General features: G+C 43.2%; 1 protein-coding gene and 1 long non-coding RNA gene across 2 annotated transcripts in view; one reads left to right on the forward strand and one right to left on the reverse strand.

Annotated features, from left to right (window-relative positions):
* The window catches only part of dlc (deltaC), a 279,279-nt gene that overhangs the window by 69,957 nt on the left and 186,805 nt on the right, over positions 1-22,517 (reverse strand). The gene's annotated exons all lie outside the window — the stretch shown is intronic.
* Positions 501-1,210, forward strand: LOC129359088 (uncharacterized). Its single transcript, XR_008605870.1, has 3 exons — positions 501-633; positions 721-981; positions 1,056-1,210. It is a non-coding gene; the product is annotated as an uncharacterized LOC129359088 (long non-coding RNA).

Consider the following 22,517-nt stretch of genomic DNA (forward strand, 5'->3'; position numbering starts at 1 on the left):
TTCCCCAGATTTCTGAGCAATAAGACAAATAAGGCATAACCAAAGAATAATAAATAATATGCAAGCCTTTAACATTTATTTTATTTTAAACAATATTCCGATAGTTTTTGCAACTTTGTTTCTAATATATTGTATATGAGGCTTCCAGCTAAGTTTATTGTCTATAATAATTCCTAAAATTTAGTCTCATAGACTCTTTCAATTCCAACTCCATTTATGGATAACTGTACATTATTATATACCCGATTACCAGAGAATAGCATAAATTTAGTTTTTCCTTCATTTAACGACGATTTATTATAGTCAAACCTTGTTTTCAACTCTAGTAGTTCTTTTTGTACTATTTTAATTATTTCATCCATATTTTATCCCGAAAAAAATTAATTTGTATCATCCACAAACATTATAAACTTTAAAATACTAGATACTGTCATGTTCTGGGGTTTTCTTCAGCTCCTTGTGGAGTTTTTGTGTATGCACTGGTTTTGTTTCCACACTAGAGGGAGCCTATTCCATTTGGTCGGAGGGCGAGGATGACGTCATCCCACACCTGAGGCGAATTGAGCTCATCAACGAGACGTTCAAGAGAGGCAGACTGCCAGTCCTTCGGCGCCTGAGTGTTAGCCAGTCATGGTAGCTCCGAGCCCCTAGAAGCTTGCTTCTGTTACTCTGTTTCCTAGTGAAAAAGAAAACTTCCTTGTTGTTTTTTCTCGCCTTCAGGTGCTTCCTCCTGGGCTCTCGTTGTCCGAGCCCCCAGACTCACTCCATCCGTGAACCATCCAGCTCCTCCCAGATTCCCACGACTGGCAGTCGTACTGCTTCTCTACCGCCGCCGCTCTAGCCTACCTGTCCGCCCTCCGACGTGCTCCCGTTTCTTCCTGGATTTCAGCCAGCCAACATCACCGCGACCTGGAACCACTGAGAACCATAAACCCCGGACATTTCAGTACTCCCTCACCTCGCTAACCCAGCGGTCCTCAAGTAAGACTTGTTCCCTCCCTCACATGCAATATTTTACTAGAACCTTGAACTCACCATCTACTCTGCCCCTCCAGTGAACCGCTTGTTTCCTGTTGTCGCCTTTCTCCCTGGATCGACCCGAGCCTTCAGTGCTCTGCAGCAGTGTCTTCAATAAACTTCACTTTTTTTTCTGTACTACAGTTTTCCCCTGAGTGTGTTCTGCATTTGGGCTAACTATTCACTCCCATTATGACAGATACTGCAAAAATATTGTTTAAATAAAGTATAAATAATTTGGGTCCAAGAACTGATCCTTGAGGAAGGCCACATGTTACTTTGTCTGTTTGTGATTTTATATTGTTAATTTGTACATATTGTAATCGATTACTCAAATAGCTTTTCAACCACTGATATGTAATCCCCCGTAGGCCATACATTCACATTTACCTCATGATCATGCCTGGTCAATAGTGTCAAATGCCTTGCATAGGTCAATAAATACTCCTACAGTATTATGCTTCTGGTCAACTGCAGCAATATGCTGCAGCAATATAATGCTGCAGCAATATGCCGCAGCAATGTGCTGCAGCAATGTGCCGCAGCAATATGCCGCAGCAATGTGCCGCAGCAATATGCTGCAGCAATGTGCCGCAGCAATATGCTGCAGCAATGTGCCGCAGCAATGTGCTCCACAAACTCCATCACAGCTAAAGTTGTGGAGCAGTTGTTCCTGAAGCCGTACTGCTGCTCATTCAGTATATTATTTTTATTAAGAAAGGAGTCCAGCCTTTTTGTGAATATTTTTTCCAAGATTTTTGAAAATTGTGGCAGCAATAATATTGGCCTGTAGTTTGTTAATATTTGCTTCTTTTATGGACTGGAATCACCTTTGCTATCTTCATTTTGTCTGGAAAGATTCCAGTTACAATAATGATCGTAAATTGTTACAAATATTTCCAAAAACGTATTATATGACTTATTAACATCAACATAAACATTTTGTCAATTGTAATTTGACAATTCTACTTTAATGTTTTCCGCAGCTTCAGGTGATTTTACTCTAACGAACTTAGTAATTTGCTTTGTCATATTGAAGTTGAACGAATTACTAATGTCCAACATAGTGAAGACTGGCAAATGATCCGTTATATCAGTGACCAGCAATCCACTTTTTGTTTTCACATTGAACTTATTTATAAAAATATTATCTATTAGTGATCCACTCTCTTTAGTTATTTGTGAAGGTCTCAGGATTAACAGATAGAAACCTAAACCAAACATTGTATTTGTAAATTCTGCCGTTTTAGTATGCTCATTATATTTCAACAAATCAATATTAAAATCTCCACAAATTACAGTTAACTTTTCCCTATGCCTTTCATATGTCTCTGATATTTTCTCAGTAAAGTCATCTATAGATGATCCAGGAGTTCGATAAACACAACTAATCAACATATGCGCAGATAAACATTCCATCAAGTTATCAACTGAAAATGTCATTTTAGCAATAACTGTACATCTCAGTCCAGACCGAACAAACAGTGCAACCTCCTTTTTATTGAACCTATTCTGACTAAACATTTCATATCCATCCAGTCCATCTATGACATTGTTACCCTCAGTGATCCAGGTTTCTGAAATTGCTACCACACTGAATTCCTCGTCAAATTTTCCAAGATAGCTTTTTATCTGAGAAAAATTACTATATATACTCTTACTATTAAAATGAATTATTAAAGCCCCCTGATCCCAGACCAAGACTATCTTCAGAATAATATTCACAGTGCTGTTTGTTATTATGACTTAAATTAGTCTCTGGGTCTATATCAGTTTCTATATCATAAAATTTATGATCCATAGGATCAAAACATTTAAATTCCATTCTTTGACTCATAGCTAAATGACATATTCTTCACGTCCATCAATATATTCAAAACCAAACAGAAAAAAATACATAAATAGCAGCGTCCATCTCTGGGCAACCGTTGGTCCGTAGCGTTCTCGGGTCCTTTAGCTTCTGCCACAACAATTAAGCTGACCTTAATATTTCCTGTTTTATTTTGGCCGTTATTGTTAAACTAGTCTTGATGTGTGAATGATCGGCGTGTCTATCGGACAATTATTTATCGGTTCAATACGGGACGCACATTTAACGGCAAAATATGGTTCGACTCCAGTGGCTCGAATCGCCACTGGTTAGAGGGAAGCTGCTGGCGTCGCACCGTCCACTGACGGCGGACAGAAACCATTGACTGTGGACAGAAACCATTGACTGTGGACAGAAACCACTGACTGTGGACAGAAACCACTGACCGCGGACAGAAACCACTGACTGTGGACAGAAACCACTGACTGTGGACAGAAACCACTGACGGCGGACAGAAACCACTGACGGCGGACAGAAACCACTGACCGCGGACAGAAACCACTGACTGTGGACAGAAACCACTGACCGCGGACAGAAACCACTGACCGCGGACAGAAACCACTGACGGCGGACAGAAACCATTGACTGCGGACAGAAACCATTGACTGTGGACAGAAACTATTGACTGTGGACAGAAACCACTGACCGCGGACAGAAACCACTGACGGCGGACAGAAACCATTGACTGTGGACAGAAACCACTGACTGTGGACAGAAACCACTGACTGTGGACAGAAACCATTGACTGTGGACAGAAACCACTGACTGTGGACAGAAACCATTGACTGTGGACAGAAACCACTGACTGTGGACAGAAACCATTGACTGTGGACAGAAACCACTGACTGTGGACAGAAACCACTGACCGCGGACAGAAACCACTGACTGTGGACAGAAACCACTGACTGTGGACAGAAACCATTGACCGCGGACAGAAACCACTGACTGTGGACAGAAACCACTGACTGTGGACAGAAACCACTGACTGTGGACAGAAACCATTGACTGTGGACAGAAACCACTGACTGTGGACAGAAACCATTGACTGTGGACAGAAACCACTGACTGTGGACAGAAACCATTGACCGCGGACAGAAACCACTGACTGTGGACAGAAACCATTGACTGTGGACAGAAACCATTGACTGTGGACAGAAACCACTGACTGTGGACAGAAACCATTGACTGTGGACAGAAACCATTGACTGTGGACAGAAACCACTGACTGTGGACAGAAACCACTGACGGCGGAGAAACCACTGACTGTGGAAACCACTGACTGACTGTGGACAGAAACCATTGACTGTGGACAGAAACCATTGACTGTGGACAGAAACCATTGACCGCGGACAGAAACCATTGACTGTGGACAGAAACTATTGACTGTGGACAGAAACCACTGACGGCGGACAGAAACTATTGACGGCGGACAGAAACCACTGACTGTGGACAGAAACCACTGACGGCGGACAGAAACCACTGACTGTGGACAGAAACCATTGACCGCGGACAGAAACCACTGACTGTGGACAGAAACCATTGACTGTGGACAGAAACCATTGACTGTGGACAGAAACCATTGACCGCGGAAACAGAAACCATTGACTGTGGACAGAAACCACTGACCGCGGACAGAAACCACTGACCGCGGACAGAAACCATTGACCGCGGACAGAAACCATTGACTGTGGACAGAAACCACTGACTGTGGACAGAAACCATTGACTGTGGACAGAAACCATTGACTGTGGACAGAAACCACTGACGGCGGACAGAAACCATTGACTGTGGACAGAAACCACTGACTGTGGACAGAAACCACTGACCGCGGACAGAAACCATTGACCGCGGACAGAAACCATTGACGCCGGACAGAAACCATTGACTGTGGACAGAAACCATTGACTGTGGACAGAAATCATTGACGGCGGACAGAAACCACTGACTGTGGACAGAAACCACTGACGGCGGACAGAAACCACTGACTGTGGACAGAAACCATTGACTGTGGACAGAAACCACTGACTGTGGACAGAAACCATTGACTGTGGACAGAAACCACTGACTGTGGACAGAAACCATTGACTGTGGACAGAAACCATTGACTGTGGACAGAAACCATTGACGGCGGACAGAAACCACTGACCGCGGACAGAAACCACTGACCGCGGACAGAAACCACTGACTGTGGACAGAAACCATTGACTGTGGACAGAAACCACTGACTGTGGACAGAAACCACTGACGGCGGACAGAAACCATTGACTGTGGACAGAAACCACTGACCGCGGACAGAAACCACTGACTGTGGACAGAAACCACTGACTGTGGACAGAAACCATTGACTGTGGACAGAAACCATTGACCGCGGACAGAAACCACTGACGGCGGACAGAAACCATTGACTGTGGACAGAAACCATTGACTGTGGACAGAAACCATTGACAGAAACGACAGAAACCATTTGACTGTGGACAGAAACCACTGACGGCGGACAGAAACCATTGACTGTGGACAGAAACCACTGACGGCGGACAGAAACCATTGACTGTGGACAGAAACCATTGACCGCGGACAGAAACCACTGACTGTGGACAGAAACCATTGACTGTGGACAGAAACCATTGACTGTGGACAGAAACCACTGACTGTGGACAGAAACCACTGACCGCGGACAGAAACCACTGACTGTGGACAGAAACCACTGACCGCGGACAGAAACCATTGACCGCGGACAGAAACCATTGACGCCGGACAGAAACCATTGACTGTGGACAGAAACCATTGACTGCGGACAGAAACCACTGACTGTGGACAGAAACCATTGACCGCGGACAGAAACCACTGACTGTGGACAGAAACCATTGACTGCGGACAAAAACCACTGACCGCGGACAGAAACCACTGACGGCGGACAGAAACCACTGACTGTGGACAGAAACCATTGACCGCGGACAGAAACCACTGACTGTGGACAGAAACCACTGCGGACAGACTGACTGTGACACCACTGACTGTGGACAGAAACCATTGACTGCGGACAGAAACCACTGACTGTGGACAGAAACCATGACTGTGGACAGAAACCATTGACTGTGGACAGAAACCATTGACTGTGGACAGAAACCATTGACCGTGGACAGAAACCATTGACTGTGGACAGAAACCTGACGACAAACCACTTGACTGTGGACAGAAACCATTGACGTGGACAGAACCCGACGGCGGACAGAAACCACTGACTGTGGACAGAACCACTGACGCGACAGAAACCATTGACTGTGGACAGAACCATTGACCGCGGAATGACTGACACTGTGGACAGAAACCACTTGACGTGGACAGAAACCATGACTGTGGACAGAAACCATTGACTGTGGACAGAAACCATTGTGGACAGAACCATTGACTGTGGACAGAAACCATTGACCGCGGACAGAACCATTGACTGTGGACAGAAACCATGACGCGGACAGAAACCATGACTGTGGACAGAAACCATTGACTGTGGACAGAAACCCTGACTGTGGACAGAAACCATGACTGGGACAGAAACCACTGACTGTGGACGACAGAAACCATTGACTGTGGGACAGAAACCACTGACCGACAGACAGAAACCACTGACTGTGGACAGAAACCACTGACTGACTGTGGACAGAAACCATTGACTGTGGACAGAAACCACTGACTGTGGACAGAAACCACTGACTGTGGACAGAAACCATGACTGTGGACAGAAACCACTTGACTGTGGACAGAAACCACTGACTGTGGACAGAAACCACTGACTGTGACAGAAACCACTGACTGTGGAAGAAACCACTTGACTGTGGACAGAAACCAAACTTGACTGTGGACAGAAACCACTGACCGCGGACAGAAACCACTGACTGTGGACAGAAACCACTGACTGTGGACAGAAACCATTGACTGTGGACAGAAACCACTGACTGTGGACAGAAACCACTGCTGGTGACAAACATCAGGCTCAGCAGTCCAACCAGCAGTGGAAACGCTCACCTGAATACAGTAAGCCAAACCGCTCCGACCCGTACCACAAAGTTTCACAGCACAATATCATCCCTGAATGTGGAGAACATGCAAACTGCCAGGACTCTGAATGAGAGGCAACTGCAGGAAGGATGGACAGCATCCATCGTCTAAAGACACTTGATCTTCGTAGAGGAGTGGTGTCCGTCTGCCGTCCAGACGTCAACACTCCTTCACCGGACAACACAGATATCACACTTAGACGTGAGCTGAACTCAGAGAGATCAAGTCACCCGGCAGGGACTGTGGCAGGAAGGTGGAGCAGAGAACCCAAAGATCCAGGGACTCGATCCCAGGACCTTCTGACTGCAACCAAGCAGAGCTGCACTCTGTCAATACAGAGACTTTCTGCTCACGTTCACCAGGAAAGACATGAACTCTGTCAGACAGTGGACGCCCCACAGTGGAGGCCCCACAGTGGAGGCCCCACAGTGGACGCCCCACAGAGGACGCCCCACAGTGGACGCCCCACAGAGGACGCCCCACAGAGGACGCCCCACAGTGGACGCCCCACAGAGGACGCCCCACAGAGGACGCCCCACAGTGGACGCCCCACAGTGGAGGCCCCACAGTGGACGCCCCACAGTGGAGGCCCCACAGAGGACGCCCCACAGAGGACGCCCCACAGTGGACGCCCCACAGTGGAGGCCCCACAGTGGACGCCCCACAGTGGAGGCCCCACAGAGGACGCCCCACAGTGGAGGCCCCACAGTGGAGGCCCCACAGTGGAGGCCCCACAGAGGACGCCCCACAGTGGACGCCCCACAGTGGAGGCCCCACAGTGGACGCCCCACAGTGGAGGCCCCACAGTGGAGGCCCCACAGTGGAGGCCCCACAGAGGACGCCCCACAGTGGAGGCCCCACAGAGGACGCCCCACAGAGGACGCCCCACAGAGGACGCCCCACAGTGGAGGCCCCACAGTGGACGCCCCACAGAGGACGCCCCACAGTGGAGGCCCCACAGTGGACGCCCCACAGAGGACGCCCCACAGTGGACGCCCCACAGTGGAGGCCCCACAGTGGAGGCCCCACAGTGGACGCCCCACAGTGGACGCCCCACAGTGGAGGCCCCACAGTGGACGCCCCACAGAGGACGCCCCACAGTGGACGCCCCACAGTGGAGGCCCCACAGTGGACGCCCCACAGTGGACGCCCCACAGAGGACGCCCCACAGTGGAGGCCCCACAGTGGAGGCCCCACAGAGGACGCCCCACAGTGGACGCCCCACAGAGGACGCCCCACAGTGGAGGCCCCACAGTGGACGCCCCACTCCCACAGAAACACACTGATTCCTCTGACCTCCTGCTGCTGCTGCTCAAGATCAACCATCATATCAAAACCCGTCAACCTGTGTGACGCCGTTTCCTTTGACACAACAAGGGACAACGTCAAGTTTTGGCACTCGGCTGTCAGTGGGGCAACAGGGCAACTCTGGTGGAATGGAAAGGATCTTAAAGACAAGCTCTGTTGTCTTTAAACATGGTTGATCCAACAGGAATGTTGTACAGTGTGTGTGAAGCAACATTCCACACACAGCAATTTCACTCACCAATCAGATTTCAGACCACTGGAGATCAAACGTGAGCTCAGAGTAACAAAGATGGCCGCCTGGGGTCAGTTCATTTAAAGGTCCGGAGGTACGCTGTTTCTGTGAGAAACCCAGAAACTGCGACACACTGGGACAGACTGGGACTGAACTGGGACAGACTGGGACTGAACTGGGACAGACTGGGACTGAACTGGGACAGACTGGGACTAACTGGGACAGACTGGGACTGAACTGGGACAGACTGGGACTGAACTGGGACAGACTGGGACAGACTGGGACTGAACTGGGACAGACTGGGACTGAACTGGGACAGACTGGGACTAACTGGGACAGACTGGGACTGAACTGGGACAGACTGGGACTAACTGGGACAGACTGGGACTGAACTGGGACAGACTGGGACTGAACTGGGACAGACTGGGACTGAACTGGGACAGACTGGGACTGAACTGGGACAGACTGGGACTAACTGGGACTGAACTGGGACAGACTGGGACTGAACTGGGACAGACTGGGACTGAACTGGGACAGACTGGGACTAACTGGGACAGACTGGGACTGAACTGGGACAGACTGGGACTAACTGGGACAGACTGGCCAAAGACTTTTTTCAGGACAAAAAGCTTCATGTTGAAGTTAAAGTGTATTAAATCCAGTAACATTCATTCATTCATTCATGTGCATAAAGGTAATAAACACTGTAGTGCCTTTGAGCCTGGATGAGGCTCCTGATATCCTCAAGTGTTTTCTGGACGTTTTCCCCCAAAAGCTGCAGAACTGGGTCATCCGACCCGCAGTGGAGTCCATCAGAGCTCCGTCCTCAGCTCTCTAGTCTTGCTACACATCGTCCTCCTCAGGTTTTTCTTCCACTCGACTGGTTTGTTCTGTTGACCCAACAAGCTAGAATGTGTCCAGAACAACTCGACCCGTTTCCATCATGACTGCAAGTGACCCAGAACCACAAACCCAGCTGATGGCTTTTAATGGTTTCATTAAATGAACTGATTTCACTTTTCTAGAAAAGAAGGTGATGACAATATAAAGAAATAAATGCATGATCAGTGGAGTCTGCTGTTTTTGATGGTTTTAATCGACTGGCAGTTTTATGTGTATTATTTCTCTCATGTTTTGAATCTGCCAGTCTTTCTTCATATCCTCTAAATGACTGAGTCATGGTGACTCATCAGGTCTTCAAATCGTCCCATAACCACAGGTGTAGAAAATGAAGCCGTCAACATGCAGACAGTTTTTCCAAACAGGCTTTGCTCTCAGGATCTCGGTGAGTTCCAGTCTGAATCTGTGACAGGATGTGCGACAAATCCACACATCCTGTCCAGTGGATGCTCAGCTGTATCATAAAGAGATGGAAGAGTTTGGGAACCACAGCAGCGCAGCCACCTAGTGGTCGGCCTCGGTATGTGACGGTCAGCGGTTGCTGAAGCTCACGGTGTGAAGAGGTCGTCACGTTGAGTCACTGCAGACCTCCAGACTTCATGTTCCTCTCTGTTGCTTCAGCTCAGGAACAGAGAGCTTCTTGGAATGGTGTGCCAAGATTCGGATGTAGTGGTGTAAGGCCGCCGCCACTGGACTCTGGAACAGCGAAGCGACACACTTCTCCATCTGGCAGTCTGATGTACCACCTGGTACCACCTGGTACCACTTCTGTTTGCTCTGCTTCTTATAATTTCTCCCAGGCAGGTTCAAGCTGCTCTGAAAGGTTCTGGAGGTTCCCAGCTGTAAACAGAAGTTACTGCAGAACCTCAAGTGTTAAAGGAAGATTCGGTCCAATTAGAGTCACACAATAAACACCAGAGAAAATTCTGGAGCAATAATCAGAACCACAGCATAAAACCAAACATGAAACAATTAAAGAAAGAAATGACTGGAGGCCCCTGAGTGACTGGAGGCCCCTGAGTGACTGGAGGCCCCTGAGTGACTGGAGGCCCCTGAATGACTGGAGGCCCCTAAGTGACTGGAGGCCCCTGAGTGACTGGAGGCCCCTGAGTGACTGGAGGCCCCTAAGTGACTGGAGGCCCCTGAGTGACTGGAGGCCCCTGAGTGACTGGAGGCCCCTGATTGACTGGAGGCCCCTGAGTGACTGGAGGCCCCTGAGTGACTGGAGGCCCCTAAGTGACTGGAGGCCCCTGAGTGACTGGAGGCCCCTGAGTGACTGGAGGCCCCTGAGTGACTGGAGGCCCCTAAGTGACTGGAGGCCCCTGAGTGACTGGAGGCCCCTGAGTGACTGGAGGCCCCTGAGTGACTGGAGGCCCCTGAGTGACTGGAGGCCCCTGAGTGACTGGAGGCCCCTGAGTGACTGGAGGCCCCTGAGTGACTGGAGGCCCCTGAGTGACTGGAGGCCCCTAAGTGACTGGAGGCCCCTGAGTGACTGGAGGCCCCTGAATGACTGGAGGCCCCTGAGTGACTGGAGGCCCCTGAGTGACTGGAGGCCCATGAGTGACTGGAGGCCCCTGAGTGACTGGAGGCCCCTGAGTGTCTGGAGGCCCCTGAGTGACTGGACCAGCAGCTACTGAGTTTTCTTTGCCTTGATATTCCAGTCTTATAATCCTAGTTCTAAACCAGGGGTGCTCAATACGTCGATCGTGATCTACCGGTAGATCTGCATCAGGTTTTGAGTGGATCTCTGCAGGACGCTGAGAGCAGCACTTCCTCTTCTGACAGACTTTTCAAAATATTCACTAAGATCCAAAACGTTTGTAGCTTCATTAAATAATAATAAAGCCTGAAACCTGATATCGTAACGGACTGAACGTTTTTAATGTAATCTTTGCTCGGCTTGCGGGGCGCAGGCGGTTGCCACGGCAACGGGTGTGCTTAACAATAAAGAGAAAAAGAGTAAAAAGGTGCGAGAGGTTCTGAGTTGATCACCTGTTCAGGTTATTCTACTTTGTTTTCCTTCGCTGTGGTTCATCACAGCCGCTGGAGTTTCTGAATGTTCAATAAACGACAGACTTGGACTGATGACCTCGTTCGTTTGCAGTAAACGTCACAACCAACATCAAATAGGACAAATATATTAGATTAAGTTTTAACAAACAAAGGGCTTCTACCACAATAATTGTGTCATATTACATTAATTATAGCTATCCCAAATTCAGAAGATTTGCCTTTACCTCTGCAGAGCTCTGGTTCCTCCTATCAGTCTGTAGTTTCTCATATTGATGTCATCAAACCAAATTTCAGATCCACCATAACTGACTGAACCTGCTGGCCTCAGGTTTACAACCAGCTTCTGACTGAGAAACCAGTAACCTACTGAAACCAGTAACCTGTTGAAACCAGTAACCTACTGAAACCAGTAACCTACTGAAACCAGTAACCTACTGAAACCAGTAACCTGTTGAAACCAGTAACCTACTGAAACCAGTAACCTGCTGAAACCAGTAACCTGCTGAAACCAGTAACCTACTGAAACCAGTAACCTACTGAAACCAGTAACCTGTTGAAACCAGTAACCTACTGAAACCAGTAACCTATTGAAACCAGTAACCTACTGAAACCAGTAACCTGATGAAACCAGTAACCTACTGAAACCAGTAACCTGCTGAAACCAGTAACCTATTGAAACCAGTAACCTACTGAAACCAGTAACCTGCTGAAACCAGTAACCTGCTGAAACCAGTAACCTACTGAAACCAGTAACCTGCTGAAACCAGTAACCTGTTGAAACCAGTAACCTGCTGAAACCCGTAACCTACTGAAACCAGTAACCTACTGAAACCAGTAACCTGCTGAAACCAGTAACCTGCTGAAACCAGTAACCTATTGAAACCAGTAACCTGCTCCCAGTGTCAGAATCTCACTGAGGAAGAAACTGCATCAGGTTTTCTATCACTTTATCATTTCTGATGGATATTTGCATAGAAAATGAGTCAATAGGGTTTCATTTATAATTTCTATGTCTTCGTGTCATGAGGTAGATCTCAGCCGGCTGGTGAGAGAAAAAGTAGATCTTGGTCTCAAAAAGTTTGAGCTCCCCTGATCTAGAGGTTCTAACATAGAAAACATCACATAGAGTTAAAGCCTTTGAGCTTTTTGATCTATAAATCATTTGCAGACAAGTTGTTCTAGAGCAGAGTCCAAACGTTTTGACACCAACATCCAGTTGTTCTCCCAGCAGCCGCTGAGATTCACCTCATGACACCAAGACATAGAAACTGGAAATGAAACCATGTTGATCATTTATAGGCTGATAAACATCAATTATTACAGAAAAACCATTAAAGTGAAAGAAAACCTGATGCAGTTTCTTCCCCAGTGAGATTCTGGTTACTGGTTTCAGCAGGTTACTGGTTTCAGTAGTTTACTGGTTTCAGCAGGTTACTGGTTTCAGTAGGTTACTGGTTTCAGTAGGTTACTGGTTTCAACAGGTTACTGGTTTCAGTAGGTTACTGGTTTCAGCAGGTTACTGGTTTCAGTAGGTTACTGGTTTCAGCAGGTTACTGGTTTCAGTAGGTTACTGGTTTCAATAGGTTACTGGTTTCAGCAGGTTACTGGTTTCAGCAGGTTACTGGTTTCAGTAGGTTACTGGTTTCATTAGTTTACTGGTTTCAGTAGGTTACTGGTTTCAACAGGTTACTGGTTTCAGCAGGTTACTGGTTTCAGTAGGTTACTGGTTTCATTAGTTTACTGGTTTCAGTAGGTTACTGGTTTCAGCAGTTTACTGGTTTCAGTAGGTTACTGGTTTCAACAGGTTACTGGTTTCAGTAGGTTACTGGTTTCAATAGGTTACTGGTTTCAGCAGGTTACTGGTTTCAGTAGGTTACTGGTTTCAGCAGGTTACTGGTTTCAGTAGGTTACTGGTTTCAACAGGTTACTGGTTTCAGTAGGTTACTGGTTTCAGCAGGTTACTGGTTTCAGTAGGTTACTGGTTTCAGCAGGTTACTGGTTTCAGTAGGTTACTGGTTTCAGCAGGTTACTGGTTTCAATAGGTTACTGGTTTCAGCAGGTTACTGGTTTCAGCAGGTTACTGGTTTCAGTAGGTTACTGGTTTCAACAGGTTACTGGTTTCAGTAGGTTACTGGTTTCAATAGGTTACTGGTTTCAGCAGGTTACTGGTTTCAGTAGGTTACTGGTTTCAGCAGGTTACTGGTTTCAGTAGGTTACTGGTTTCAGTAGGTTACTGGTTTCAGCAGGCTACTGGTTTCAGTAGGTTACTGGTTTCAGTAGGTTACTGGTTTCAGCAGGCTACTGGTTTCAATAGGTTACTGGTTTCAACAGGTTACTGGTTTCAGTAGGTTACTGGTTTCAGTAGGTTACTGGTTTCAACAGGTTACTGGTTTCAATAGGTTACTGGTTTCAGCAGGTTACTGGTTTCAGTAGGTTACTGGTTTCAACAGGTTACTGGTTTCAGCAGGTTACTGGTTTCAGCAGGTTACTGGTTTCAGTAGGTTACTGGTTTCAGTAGGTTACTGGTTTCAACAGGTTACTGGTTTCAGCAGGTTACTGGTTTCAGTAGGTTACTGGTTTCAGCAGGCTACTGGTTTCAATAGGTTACTGGTTTCAACAGGTTACTGGTTTCAGTAGGTTACTGGTTTCAGTAGGTTACTGGTTTCAGCAGGTTACTGGTTTCAGTAGGTTACTGGTTTCAGTAGGTTACTGGTTTCAACAGGTTACTGGTTTCAGTAGGTTACTGGTTTCAGCAGGATACTGGTTTCAATAGGTCACTGGTTTCAACAGGTTACTGGTTTTAGTAGGTTACTGGTTTCAGTAGGTTACTGGTTTCAGCAGGTTACTGGTTTCAATAGGTTACTGGTTTCAGTAGGTTACGGGTTTCAGCAGGTGACTGGTTTCAGCAGGTTACTGGTTTCAGTAGGTTACTGGTTTCAGTAGGTTACTGGTTTCAGCAGGTTACTGGTTTCAACAGGTTACTGGTTTCAGTAGGTTACTGGTTTTAGTAGGTTACTGGTTTCAATAGGTTACTGGTTTCAGTAGGTTACTGGTTTCAGTAGGTTACTGGTTTTAGTAGGTTACTGGTTTCAGTAGGTTACTGGTTTCAGTAGGTTACTGGTTTCAGTAGGTTACTGGTTTCAATAGGTTACTGGTTTCAGTAGGTTACTGGTTTCAGTAGTTTACTGGTATCAGTAGGTTACTGGTTTCAATAGGTTACTGGTTTCAGTAGGTTACTGGTTTCAATAGGTTACTGGTTTCAGCAGGTTACTGGTTTCAGTAGGTTACTGGTTTCAACAGGTTACTGGTTTCAGTAGGTTACTGGTTTCAGTAGGTTACTGGTATCAGTAGGTTACTGGTTTCAATAGGTTACTGGTTTCAGCAGGTTACTGGTTTCAGTAGGTTACTGGTTTCAGCAGGTTACTGGTTTCAGTAGGTTACTGGTTTCAGTAGGTTACTGGTTTCAGTAGGTTACTGATTTCAGTAGGTTACTGGTTTCAGTAGGTTACTGGTTTCAGCAGGTTACTGGTTTCAGCAGGTTACTGGTTTCAGCAGGTTACTGATTTCAGTAGGTTACTGGTTTCAGTAGGTTACTGGTTTCAGCAGGTTACTGGTTTCAGTAGGTTACTGGTTTCAGCAGGTTACTGGTTTCAGTAGGTTACTGGTTTCTCAGTCACAAGCTGGTTGGAAACCTGAGGTCAGCAGCTGTCAGTCAGTTCTGGTGGATCTGAACTTTGACCTCAGTATGAGAAACTGCAGACTGATAGGAGGAACCAAAGAGCTCTGTTAAAGGCAAATCTTCTGAATCTGGGATTTAAATCATTTCACTTCACATAATCATGGTGGCAGAAACCATTTGTTAAAACCTAATCAATATATTTGTGCTATTGATGTTTACTGCAAACGAACGAGGTCATCAGTCCAAGTTTATCGTTTATTGATCGTTCAGAAACTCTGTGATGAACCACAGCAAAGGTCAGCAAAGGTCAACAAGGTAAAACAACCTGAACAGGTGATCAACTCAGAACCATCACACCTTTTACTCTCCATGTCTCTTTAAAAACATTCAGTTGGTTATGATATCAGGTTTCCAGACTTGATATTTAGTTATTGATTATCAATGAGCCTCTCATGAACATCCATAAACAACTTGTGGCATTCTTAATTTAGAAAATTCACTTTAAATAATTTAATTTAAATAGTCTACAAAAATAATTTAGGCAATTTCTTTAAATAGATCACAATCCATTACAGATGTAAATAAAATGTCTAATTCTGGAGAGGAAAAGATGATGAAAGTTTTATTTCCAGCAACCTGGCATTTATCAGACCGATCCTGGCAGAAATGGACGGGTCGACACCATCAGCTGGTATCAGCTGGAGGTCGCAGGTTGCCAGCATTCACCCTGTGCAGGGACCACGGGGCCGGACCCCTCCATCCCGGCCTCCACCGACAGGCTCCAGACAGGCGCCTGGTGTCCTGCCCAGTGCAACACTTGCACCAGCCCACACATCCCGAATGAGGCCGAGAAACCACGTCGTGAAGCAGCCTTTAATCGCACTTGCAGACCGCTGTGCTTTCCACGGCGGTGGGCTCGCTTCCATCGGAAAGGCAGAGTCCAGAAACAGCACCGGTGAACCGGAAAGCCCAGCAGGAGTCGAGGTTTTTTCTGTAGTGTAAGTCCTTGACAACATATTTCCAGTCGAGGCATCAATGTCCAGCAATGTTTGGTGATCATACACAGTCAGAGTTTACACTTGTAATAAAATTATAAGTAGTCAGCAGATAAGGAGGAGCGTCAGATGGCGCCATCTTGTTTCTCATGACCTGCTACCACACTAGAGGCATGTTAATGGACATTGAGGGCACTAATTACAGATTTGGCTTTAGCCAACAGCATTCATATTGTACTGCAAATGGGTTTCTGTGTGGCACACCAAGAAGGGCACCATCCTGTTTATTGAATTTTGCATGGAAGCAGCCAAAATTGTCTGCTTGATAACAGCAACTCTGACTTTGGAGATTGGGAATTTGACCTGGAGCTTTTAGCACCCAGTGAAGGCATTTCTCCATGTCTCAGTCCATGGAAGGACTAATGGTGGTACACTTCAAGAATGCAATGGGCTGCAGAGCAAAAGCCCATCAGACAAAATTTAGTGCAGTGTTATTATTATATCATTGTATCTTATATCATATTATCGTATCGTTAGATAATTGAATCATTTTATCATTATATTATTGAATTATTGTCATTGTATTGTCATATCATTGTATCATTTTATCATTATATTATTGAATTATTGTCATTGTATTGTCATATCATTGTATCATTTTATCATTATATCAATGTATCATTATATCATTATATTGTTGTATCATTATATTATTGAATCACTATATCATTGTATCATTACATCATATCGTATTATTATATCATTGTATTGCTATATCATTGTATCATATCATTGAATCATTGAATCATTATGTCGGTGGATTGTTATATCATATCATTGTATCATTACACAATTGTATAGTTATATCATTGTATTGTTATATATTTGCATCGTTATATTGTATCATTATATCACTGTGTCATATTGAATCATATTATTGTATCGTTTTATCATTATATCATGGTATTTTATCGTTATATCATTGTATCATACCATTGTATAATTGTATCATTATATCAATGTATCATTATATCATTGTATTATTATATCAATGTATCATTATATCAATGTATCATTATATCATTGTATCATTATATCAATGTATCATATCAATGTATCATATCAATGTATCATTATATCATTGTATCATTATATCAATGTATCATTATATCAATGTATCATTATATCATTGTATCATTATATCAATGTATCATTATATCAATGTATCATAATATCAATGTATCATTATATCATTGTATCATAAATCAATGTATCATTATATCAATGTATCATAATATCAATGTATCATTATATCAATGTATCATAATATCAATGTATCATAAATCAATGTATCATTATATCAATGTATCATTATATCATTGTATCATTATATCAATGTATCATAATATCAATGTATCATTATATCATTGTATCATTATATCAATGTATCATAATATCAATGTATCATAAATCAATGTATCATTATATCATTGTATCATTATATCAATGTATCATTATATCATTATATCAATGTATCATTATATCATTGTATCATTATATCAATGTATCATTATATCATTGTATCATTATATCATTGTATCATTATATCAATGTATCATAATATCAATGTATCATTATATCAATGTATCATAATATCAATGTATCATTATATCAATGTATCATTATATCAATGTATCATTATATCATTGTATCATTATATCAATGTATCATTATATCAATGTATCATTATATCAATGTGTCATTTGTCATGAAAACTGGTATGAGGAGTTGAGATCTGTCCAGGGTTCATGCAGAAAACAGATCATAACGGGCCTAAGAGACTGAAGTAATCTTGTATAATAATTCAATGTTGATTATGAAATATGTATTATGTTATGTAAAAGTATTAATGATTATGAAGTAAGTAAAATCTGAAGTTGATTGTTTATAAATCAGTTGAACAAGAAATCACAACTGAATGTATAATCACACCGAATCAAAGTGATAAGTATTAAGGAGTAATGATTGAAGGAATGTATTAACCATGATTATGTTGATAAAGTTATGATTCTGTATTGTTGAAATAAAATTTTAAATTAGCACAATATAGCACAGGATAGTTTTGATACATATGAAATATACCATAGAAAGTTAAAGTACACTCTACGTTCACATAAATTTAGATAAAGATCCAAACTAAAACAACTGCTGAATCTCTGAACTTATATAAATTCTTAGGGAGGATTCTACAGAAATAACAGGCCTAGAATCTCTTTAGACAAAGAGTCTGTCTGCCAGGCAATTAACAAATTCCTTAGCATGGTTCAAAAGTTCATTAGGAGCTTAAAACTTTTTACAAATAATTTTATCCATACTAGAATTAAATATGTATAAGGGACATTCTTTAAGTATATCATACTATTTGCATGCAGTTTATATTATAATAGATTTAGAAAACCACTTTAAAATATTTCTGATATTTACAAAAACAGTTTTTCTTTAAGAAGAAACGCTTTAGTTCTTAGATCCAAACTTATAGTCATTATTTAGCATTAGATTTCGTTTCAGTTTGTATAGAACATAAAACAGTTACTTGTTGAATCATTCTGAGGCAGAGATAATGCTCCAGATGCACGCCGTAAATCACAGTCTGGCCAGGAGGCTGGTACAAGAAGATCTGGGTGTTTCAGTGGTTCTCAGAGGTAATAAAATTAACATTAAGACAGCCCACACACAGGAGAAACACACCTCCTAATGCATATATTTAAATGAGGAGAATACACATTCTTATAAAATGGTTTGTTTTGCAGCAGAAGTTTGAAACTCTTTGTGCTGAGTGAGAGTTTCCCAGAAGATGCATCTTTTGTGTTTCCCTTTCAACTCAGTTAATTGTTTCTGTTTTGTCATGTCTTGGACTTTTGATAATCTAGGTGAGATGATTATTGTAACATTCTTCTTGCATTGATTTTCTCTGGATAAAACTCTGAATATCTGAAGTCTGACGTCGTATGATTGCTCTTTCTCCCTGCACATATATTGAGGCACAAGAATTCGGGAAAAAGAGGAATGAATTAATGAGCTAAATCAAGTTATTCCTCTTTTTAATTCTCAACAATACATAAACCAAAAGCTGAAGTAGAGACATTTTTATAAGCATATTTGTGATACTGTCTCTTTATTATTAACCTGAATATAATTTCAGATTTTTGTACAACGTTTCTTCAGGTGAACTGAGAAAGTGAAATGTTATTGTTACAGGTTAATTTTCTAAACTACAGGAAAGTTATTGTTTGGAAAACTCAAATTTGAAAAATTGGACTGATTGATATGATATAGTAATACTGCTGTTATTTTAGTTTTACAGATGTTTGTTTTATCCGATTAATCGTAAGAATAATCGATAGATTATTCAATTACAACAGACCCAGATCACATTAACATCTGGATGTCAGGAATCTGCAACCTGAGTCTCTGCAGAGACAAGTGGCTTTTTCACTGACTCAATATATTTATATATCATCATATATTGCTATGCGTTTTGTGTAATTCATTTTAAACGGCGACTATAGGGCCTATAGCAACGATCGTTATGAATATATTTTAATCAGCTATAAGGTCCTGACTTGTTTAATTCAGATGGAAACTTGCAATGCAAAATATTATACTTAGGTATTGTTTGCAGTGCAGTACTTAATTCAGAATTATTTTTAAATTTATGACTCAGATCATGTACAGCATCAGCTTCATTTACTTGAATATTATTTTGTATATGAGTAAAATATTTGTATCAATAATGTGATAGTCTGATCCTGAGGCTTGTTCATTACTCTTCATTACACTAATCAAACTTTCTGAAGTTTGATTAGTGAAGAGCAGTGCAGCAGGTCTGATGAAGTCTGATTCTGTTTTATTAATATACAGCTCTGAAAAAATGATCAGCCTCTGATTTTACTCTTTATTAGGTACTGAAGATTGTTGAACTACTGACAACATGTCTCTGAAATTCCAAGCAAATCTTAGTATTTATCTTCAGACAATGAGAATAAAGATGCAGTGCTTTCAGACCTTGAACAACACAAAGAAAACAAGTTTCGATTCATTTAGAAACCACAAAACTAATGTTTTAACTCAGGAAGAGATCAGAAATCAGTACTTGGTGGAAAAACCAGGTTTTCAATGGGGTTCGGTGCAGTTTTCATTCTTTCCAGACCTGCATGTAGTTACTGACAGTTTTAGTTGGACTAAACTATTTAATTTCTTATGTGAATATAAGCAAATAAGCAGTGAAATTTAGAAAAATGCACAAACGAATAAGTTCTCCTGGCCTGAGCCCCTAAAGGTCAGATCCTAGAATCCAGCCTGGCTGCTAAAGCCACATTAGCAGCATTAAATTAAATCTGTCTGTTGCTCCTCTCTGCAGTGCAGCAGGTTGAACTCATCCTGCAGGGCCGGTCCAAAGCTGCATGAGGCCCGGGGCAGAACCTGACTGTGGGACCCCTCTTGCTGCTAGAACATCAGAACCTCTAGCAGCTTCTGTTGGATTTAATCTGGAGATTAAAGTAGATTAACTGGCCAATCTAAACTCAATCAGTTTAATTACAGTTTATTAATTTGTATTTATGAACAAACGGCTCAAACTCAAAGATCACACGCACAGCATCAGATGGTTGCTATGGTAACAAAACAATCTAACTATGAATATTGTTGTTTGAACTTTTACAAAGTAAACTTCCCAACTCCTTAAAACTTTACATTTAAACAATTTACAAGCTTTTAATTGATGTTATTGGTCATGTCAGTAAATAAATGTTACATTTATGTTAGAATATCAGCCTTGATGGCCCCTGAAGAATAAAGACACAATGAGAGTCAGGAAATGAAAAAGCTTCGATGTGGTGACATGTGAAGCCCAGTGAGTCAGAATGGAAACACTGAACGTCTGTGCGTGAGCAGAGGTTGGTGTATGAACTGTGGACTGGTTAAAAGCTGCTGCTCTCAGGCCACAGAAAGTATGACAGTGAAATGTCGGCCGTTCTATCCGCCTTGGGAGGTTCCTGCGGTGTTGGTCACCATACTTTATGTCCCGCCACGTGCTAACGGTAACAAAGCTGCCTGACACCGTAGCTCACTGCAGATGAAGCACCCAGAGGCGCTGCAGGAGTCGACTTTAACCACGGGGAACTGACAGACGGGTCACCTTTCCGACACGGGGAGGAAACGCTCTGGACTGTGTACACTAACACAGTCCAGAGCGTTTCGGCCTCTCTGACCACATCTCCACCCTGCTGCGCCAGCATGTCGTCCACTGATTAGACCAACAAAGAAGACAGTCACCGTGTGGCTCAGGGTTGCAGGTCTCCAGAGAGGCAGTAGTTGGAGGATACTGCTGTAGTGCTAACTCCTACAGCAGTTCCCATCGAACTGCTGCCTGACACCGTTAGCTCACTGTAGATAGAAGCTACTCCTGTAGCTCCTCCAGTTACTCTATCGCCTCTCTGAAGCCACTTGTCTTCAGAGACTGCACATTAACATGAACTATGTTCACCTGATGGTTCTGGTTTCCTTGATGCTCCCATGATTCCCTTTAAGCCCCTGAATCTTTCCAGCTCCTCTCACTGTGATTTAATCTTCAGTTTTATATTGGCTTGGTCAGAGACATGATAACATTTGCTACGATTAATATCAGTTTTTATAATTTGACTCGCTGTTTGTTAAATCTCTCTTGTTTTCTGTTCCTCCACATTTTAAACTGTTTCTGCATAGTTTATAGTTTTAGTCATTTTAATCTGTATGATTTATTTTGCCTCCTTCCTCACTTCACATCCTCCGTACGTATTTCTGTTTCCCTCCACAGTTGCAACATTTTTTGTTTTTCTAACTTGTGATCTTCCACATTTTGGACTCTCTGCTTCCCTTTACAAACTGCTGCTGTGTGACCTTTGACCTTTGAAACATCGAAGTGGTGGAGGGATAGAAGGTCTGACCTGAAAACTGAGAACCTATTTTGATTCTTTTTCTTCAAATTCAGTGACGATTGTTAAAGTTCCTACTTTTCCTCCTTTTATTGTTTTTGACAATCAAGTTATTCACTTTTCCACCAACAATCACTCCTCTCATTTTTTATTTTCTCCAATCATTTTTTTGTCCAACAGTATTTTTTTGCAGATATTATCCACATTTAAAACCTTATTTTATAAGCCACACAACAGAGGCATTCTCAGATCTATTGTTAGAACTTTGTCCTTCCAGCATCAGTTAATGTACATAAGATGGACTAACTGTGTGTCAGATACTTGTAAAATAAGGAATGGGGAAATATTTGGTCTCCTCTTCTTTTTAGTGTAAATATGGATGATTTATCAAAGTGGCTGCAGCTCTGTGGGACAGGATGTGTTGTTGGTGGAGCTAGCGTTGGAGGTAGCCACTAAGCTAGCCATGGAGCTAGCC

This window comes from Poeciliopsis prolifica, unplaced genomic scaffold, assembly GCF_027474105.1.
Source record: "Poeciliopsis prolifica strain line A6 unplaced genomic scaffold, Auburn_PproV2 SCAFFOLD004, whole genome shotgun sequence".
Classification (NCBI taxonomy): domain Eukaryota; kingdom Metazoa; phylum Chordata; class Actinopteri; order Cyprinodontiformes; family Poeciliidae; genus Poeciliopsis; species Poeciliopsis prolifica.